This window comes from Manis pentadactyla, chromosome 16 (assembly GCF_030020395.1).
Source record: "Manis pentadactyla isolate mManPen7 chromosome 16, mManPen7.hap1, whole genome shotgun sequence".
In the NCBI taxonomy this organism is placed as follows: domain Eukaryota; kingdom Metazoa; phylum Chordata; class Mammalia; order Pholidota; family Manidae; genus Manis; species Manis pentadactyla.
Genome location: NC_080034.1, coordinates 78997492 through 79004466, shown reverse-complemented (window position 1 = coordinate 79004466; position 6975 = coordinate 78997492). Strand labels below are relative to the sequence as shown.

General features: G+C 41.7%; 1 protein-coding gene across 1 annotated transcript in view; it reads left to right on the top strand.

Annotated features, from left to right (window-relative positions):
* The first annotated feature begins 435 nt into the window (after positions 1–435).
* GMNN (geminin DNA replication inhibitor) overlaps positions 436–6975 on the top strand; it is a 46665-nt gene continuing 40125 nt past the window's right edge. The window contains exon 1 of the mRNA XM_057494293.1: positions 436–511. The gene's annotated coding sequence lies outside the window, so the exon portion shown is untranslated. The remainder of the gene's footprint in view (positions 512–6975) is intronic.

Here is a 6975-nt window from a genome sequence, read left to right as displayed (position 1 = left end):
AAAGGGAGGAATAAAGTGGGAGAAAACTTCATTTCTTTCAAGCAGTCATCAAGCATCTCTCTCAACCCAGCTGCAGAAGAGAACTCCAACCCAACCTTTCAGGTTCAGAGAAACCCTCCCTTGCCCTTGTAATTACCTATTGATATGGAGATGAAGTAAGGCCAGGCAAGCTATTCTGGAAATACTGCAATTTTACCCACACCTTCTAAATGTTGAACTAATACACTAAACAAGCTTCTATAATTGCTATAGAATGAATATCTGCCACAAAATTCATATGTTGAAACCTAATCCCCAAACTGATAGTATTTGGAGGTAGAGCCTTTAGCAGGGATTAGATCATAAGGGTGGAGCCCTCATGATTTGGATTAGGGCCCTTATAAAAGAGAACCCAGGGAGCTTCTCTGCCCTTTCCACTTATGTGAGGACACACATGAGCCAGGAAGTTCTCAACAGACATTGAAACTGCCAGCTCCTTGACCTTGGGCTTCCCAGCCTCCAGAAATGTGAGGTAAAAATATCTGTTGTCTATAAACTACCCAGTCTATGGTATTTTGTGATAACAGAGTGGAGAGATTAAAACAATACTTATGCAAAAGCCTTGAAGAAGTTTAGTTCAACAGGAAACATTGTCCATGATAAAGGATAAATATTTTATCTGGTGCCCAGAAAAAATAAAAGATTTAAAGAACTTTAGGTAAAATCTCAAAAAATAAAGGGAGGGGCGGAAGATGGCGGCGTGAGTAGAGCAGCGGAAATCTCCTCCCAAAACAACATATATCTATGAAAATATAACAAAGACAACCCTTCCTAGAATAAAGACCAGAGGACACAGGACAACATCCAGACCACACCCGCACCTGAGAGAACCCAGCGCCTCGCGAAGGGGGTAAGATACAAGCCCCGGCCCCGCGGGAGCCGAGCGCCCCTCCCCCCAGCTCCCAGCGGGAGAAGAGCAGGCAGAGCGGGAGGGAGACGGAGCCCAGGACTGCCGAACACCCAGCCCCAGCCATCCAGGCCAGAGTGCAGGGCCCTCGATACTAGGAAAACAGGGCAGCAAGAACAGTGAGCAGGCACTGAAGGCTGGGCAACAGAAGACATAAGAAAAGCGCGTGACCATTTTTTTTTGCTTTTTTGCTGTTTTGTTTTGGCGAGCGCTTTTTGGAAGTCTTAAAGGGATAGGGACCCCAATACTAGGGAAACAGGGCAGAAAGACCGGTGAGCAGAGGCCTGAGGCTGGCACCGGAGAATAAAGAAAAACGAACGAACACCTTTTTTTTTTTTTTTAATTAAAAAAATTTTTTTTTCTTTTTTTTTTGGTGGGCGTTGTTTTGTTTTGGCAGGTGCTTTTTGGAAGTCTTAAAGGGGCAGGGCGGGTCACTTAATCCAGAGGTAGGGAATCCGGGATCTCTGCGCACCCTAACCCCTGGGCTGCAGGGAGCAGGGAGGGCCCTTACGGAGATAAATAGCCTCCCAGCAGCTCCCCCTCCAACGCGACTCCACCACTTTGGAGAAGCTGCCCGAGCCAGGCCACGCCCACAGCAACAGCGGAGATTAACTCCATAGCAGCCGGGCAGGAAGCAGAAGCCCTGTCTGCGCGCAGCTGCGCAGCACAAGCCACTAGAGCGTGCTGTTCTCCCAGGAGAGGAGGGCCACAAACCAACAAGGAGGGAAGTCCTTCCAGCCGTCACTCGTCCCAGTTCTGCAGACTATTCCTACCACCATGAAAAGGCAAAGCTACAGGCAGACAAAGATCACAGAGACAACACCAGAGAAGGAGACAGACCTAACCAGTCTCCCTGAAAAAGAATTCAAAATAAGAATCATAAACATGCTGACAGAGATGCAGAGAAATACGCAAGAAAAATGGGATGAAGTCCGGAAAGAGATCACGGATGCCAGAAAGGAGATCGCAGAAATGAAACAAACTCTGGAAGGGTTTATAAGCAGAATGGATAGAATACAAGAGGCCATGGATGGAATTGAAATCAGAGAACAGGAACGCATAGAAGCTGACATAGAGAGAGACAAAAGGATCTCCAGGAATGAAACAATATTAAGAGAACTGTGTGACCAATCCAAAAGGAACAATATCCATATTATAGGGGTCCCAGAAGAAGAAGAGAGAGGAAAAGAGATGGAAAGTATCTTAGAAGAAATAATTGCTGAAAACTTCCCCACACTGGGGGAGGAAGTAATCGAACAGACCACGGAAATACACAGAACCCCCAACACAAAGGATCCAAGAAGGGCAACACCAAGACACATAATAATTAAAATGGCAAAGATCAAGGACAAGGAAAGAGTGTTAAAGGCAGCTAGAGAGAAAAAGGTCACCTATAAAGGGAAACCCATCAGGCTAACATCAGATTTCTCAACAGAAACCCTACAGGCCAGAAGAGAATGGCATGATATATTTAATACAATGAAACAGAAGGGCCTTGAACCAAGGATACTGTATCCAGCACGACTATCATTCAAATATGACGGTGGGATTAAACAATTCCCAGACAAACAAAAGCTGAGGGAATTTGCTTTCCACAAACCACCTCTACAGAACATCTTACAGGGACTGCTCTAGATGGGAGCACTCCTAGAAAGAGCACAGCACAAAACACCCAACATATGAAGAATTGAGGAGGAGGAACAAGAAGGGAGAGAAGAAAAGAATCTCCAGACAGTGTATATAACAGCTCAATAAGTGAGCTAAGTTAGGCAGTAAGATACTAAAGAGGCTAACCTTGAACCTTTGGTAACCACGAATTTAAAGCCTGCAATGGCAATAAGTACATATCTTTCAATAGTCACCCTAAATGTTAATCTGTGGAATATAAGAACAAAGGAAAAACTGAAGGAACAAAACAGCACCAGAATCACAGAACTCAAGAATGGACTAACAGGTACCAAAGGGAAAGGGACTGGGGAGGATGGGTGGGTAGGGAGGGATAAGGGGGGGAGAAGTAGGGGGGTATTAAGATTAACATGCATGGGGGGTAGGAGAAAAGGGAGGGCTGTACAACACAGAGAAGGCAAGTAGTGATTCTACAACATTTTGCTATGCTGATGGACAGTGACTGTAAAGGGGTTTATAGGGGAGACCTGGTATAGGGGAGAGCCTAGTAAACATAATATTCGTCATGTAAGTGTAGATTAGTGATAGCAAAAAAAAAAAAAAAAAAAGGGCAGTTCCTGTGTGGTAACCTCCAACGAGTTCTACACAAGGGTATAAAGGGCATATAAAAGTGTAGGCAAAGGGTCTGTTTGTGTTTATACAGAAGATCAAAGCCTAATTTGGCTACCCCGAAAATGAACAAAGATATGATATGAAAAAGAACTTCCAACATCTGCACTCTCTGGAAGACTCATGCCAGAAGATGATCATCAAAAAACCCCAACAAAGATCCACACACTGCTACAGCTGTAGATGCACTCATCCGACCAGTTCCTGGACTTCCCATTGGAATGAGGAAGGAGACATCTAAGCTGGCCTGTGCATACAGTAAAACAACAAATTTGACTGGATCTATACTGTTGGAACTCAACCAAGAATTTGGAGAAGTGCAAATTGTAGCGCTCCAAAGTCTTACAACTACAGACTATTTACTGTTAAAAGAACATATGGCATGTGAACAGTCCCCAGGAATGGGTTGTTTTAATTTGTCTGATTTCTCTCAGACTGTTCAAGTTCAGTTGGACAATATCCACCATATCATAGATAAGTTTTCACAAATGCCTAAGGTGCCTAACTGGTTTTCTTGGTTTCACTGGAGATGGCTGGTAATTACAGATATGCTTTGGTTATGTAACTATACTCCTATTATGTTAATGTGTGTGCGCAATTTAAGTAGTAGCTTAAAACCTATACATGCTGAAGTTACTCTACAAGAAGATATGCCAAAGAAATAATCAATCTTCCCATGTTTTCTGCCGCCTGCTACTTCTATAGCTTTTCTTCTTCCTTCCTAATTACAACCCTTAAATAGAATTCGTGCCTCATATCAAATTTACCGAGTATCATAATTCTTCCAAGTGGTAAAGATACCTCAAGACAAATGCTGGGCATAGAAGCCACAGGGCATAAATATGCAAAGAAGTAAAAAGCTAACCTTTTCAAACAATAAGGCTTCCCTCTCACTTACCAACTTCACATTTCCCTGTATGGCCCCGGAAGATGACTGGTTAGCCAGAGACGGGTAAGATTCCTCAAGGGAGGAACAACCTAAGACAGGCACAGTCACAGGGGGGCCATCAGGTGAGAAATTGGGGATCAACAGAGGTGAGGCTTAGAACCTCACCCCCCCTGTTCTGAGAGAAATCTTCTGCATACGTGGATGTTTTATTGCCCTTGTCTAGCTTGGATTAACACATAGTCTACAGGCACACACCTGATCATCTACATTTGCTCTCTTACAACACTAAACTATGTTTTCTACCTTTATCTTGTATCTACCTACCACTTCAGCATTTTATTAAAAATAATAATAATAAAGAGAGAAATGTGGTATCCACATATAAATCAAGTATAAAAACCAAATGAGTATTCATATTTGAACTGACTGTTTAGAGTTCATAATGCATGAGCAAAACCAAAAGTTTCTGTGATGACTGCCCTTGTACTGTTCACTATGTAACTTATTCACTATGTAAGAATTTGTTCTACATGTAAGAACTTGTTTGTTATGCCTCAGAAGATTGGAGACTGACGAAAATTAGGCTTGGGGTGGATTAATGATTGTGCATTGAGCATTGACTCCCCTATACAGAATTTTATTGTCATTAACAACCATTTGATCAATAAATATGAGAGATGCCCTCACAAAAAAAAAAAAAGGACAGACTTCCAATGGTAAAATAAATAAGTAACCGGGATGTAATGTATAGCATAAGGAATATAGTCAAGATATTGTAACAGCTTGGTAGGGTGATAGCTGGAACCTAGAATTATGTATATAAATGTTCTACCACTGTGTTGTACACTTGAAACTAATGTAATGTAATACTGTGCATCAACTACCCTTCAATAAAAAATAATTATTTAAAAAAAAAATCTCAAAAAATACATTTGACATGACAGTACTGCTAAAAACGTACAAAAACAAGTATTCTCATAGATTATTAGTGGGAGTGTAGATTGGTTAGTGTACCAGCTAGATTGCATTTTAAAAGGTTAACTGAAGGAAGTTTAATGAAAGGATTTTTTATAGAGATGGAACCTACAAGGCTTAGTGAAGCTCCCAGGGGCAAGCACCTGCAGGAAGTGGTTGCCACCAGGCCTAAACAAGGAAGGGGAGGGAGGTTTTGTGAAATACAGAGGGAGTGGTAGCACTAGGGAGGAGCTGCCCAACTGGCTTCTGTAAAAGGATTACAGCCAATGCCAAACAGAGGCTTCTGGCTCCTTTCCTCCCACCTTCCCATCTTGTGTCTGTCCTTCTCTCTGATTGAATGTTGGTGGGCAAATACACTGGCTGAGACAGGTTCACAGCTGGCTTCCTTGGGTATAGAGCAGGGTGGGCGAAGGTAGCATATGTTTGTCTATAGGGGCAAACAGACTATCCAACACAGAGACAAATCAGTATTTTCCATCTATTTTAAATGTATACCCTAGGTTCTAGCAATTCAACTTCTAAGAATTTGCCCCATAGAGAAACTCAATTTCAAATGAAGTTGGAAAATAAAAATTAGGAATATTTTGTATTTGTTGAGAGTTTATGACTTATCATGAGGCACCAAGCAAGGGACTTTACATGTAAACCTCACTAGGACCTATGAGTGCGGCATTACTGTTATTGTCATTTTTTTCAAAGTCTGAAAGAACTATTTTATTTAAAAATGGGAGAGCTAAACAAATCCTACCATTTGCAACAACATGGATGGAACTAGAGGGTTATTATGCTCAGTGAAATAAGCCAGGCAGATAAAGACAAGTACCAAATGATTGCACTCATCTGTGGAGTATAAGAACAAAGAAAAAACTGAAGGAACAAAACAGCAGCAGAATCACAGAACCCAAGAATGGAATAAGAGTTACCAAAGGGAAAGGGTCTGGGGAGGATGGGTGGGAAGGGAGGGATAAGGATGGGGAAATAGAAAGGGGGCCTTACGATTAGCATGTACAATGTTGGGGGGGAGGCACGGGGAGGGCTGTGCAACACAGAGAAGACAAGTAGTGATTCTACAGCATCTTACTATGCTGATGGACAGTGACTGTAATGGAGGTTGTGGGGGGGACTTGGTAAAGGGGGGAGCCTAGTAAACATAATGTTCCTCATGTGATTGTAGATTAATGATAACAAAATAAAAAATGGGAGAGCTTATCTTTTCCATAAGCCTAGCCAATTGTCTAAACAGCAGTTTTTTAAAATGCAATTTTTCTCCATTAGTTTATAATGAAAACTTAGTCACATATTAAATTTCTGAGTGCATTTACAATTTGTGGACTCCATTTTATTTCATTGATACATCTATTCATATATGTATGTAACTCCTTTGACTTACTATAGTTGCATAGTGGTTTTTTTCTTTTTCTTTTTTATTCTTTTCATATTAAAAATTTTTTTTATTAAGGTATGATTGATATACACTCCTATGAAGGTTTCACATGAAAAAAACAATGTGGTTACTACATTTACCCATATTATCAAGTCCCCACCCATACACCAATGCAGTCACTGTCCATCAGTGCAGCAAGATGCCACAGATCCATTATGTGACTTCTCTGTGCTACACTGTTCTCCCCGTGAACGCCCACACCATGTGTACTAAACATAATACCCCTAGATCCCCATCTTCCTCCCTCTCCACCCGCCCTCCCACACCCCTCCCCTTTGGTAACCACTAGTTCCTTCTTGGAGTCTCTGAATCTGCCGTTATTTTGTTCCTTCAGTTTTGCTTCATTGTTATACTCCACAAATGAGGGAAATCATTTGCATGTGTCTTTCTCCACCTGGCTTATTTGACTGAGCATAATGTCCTCCA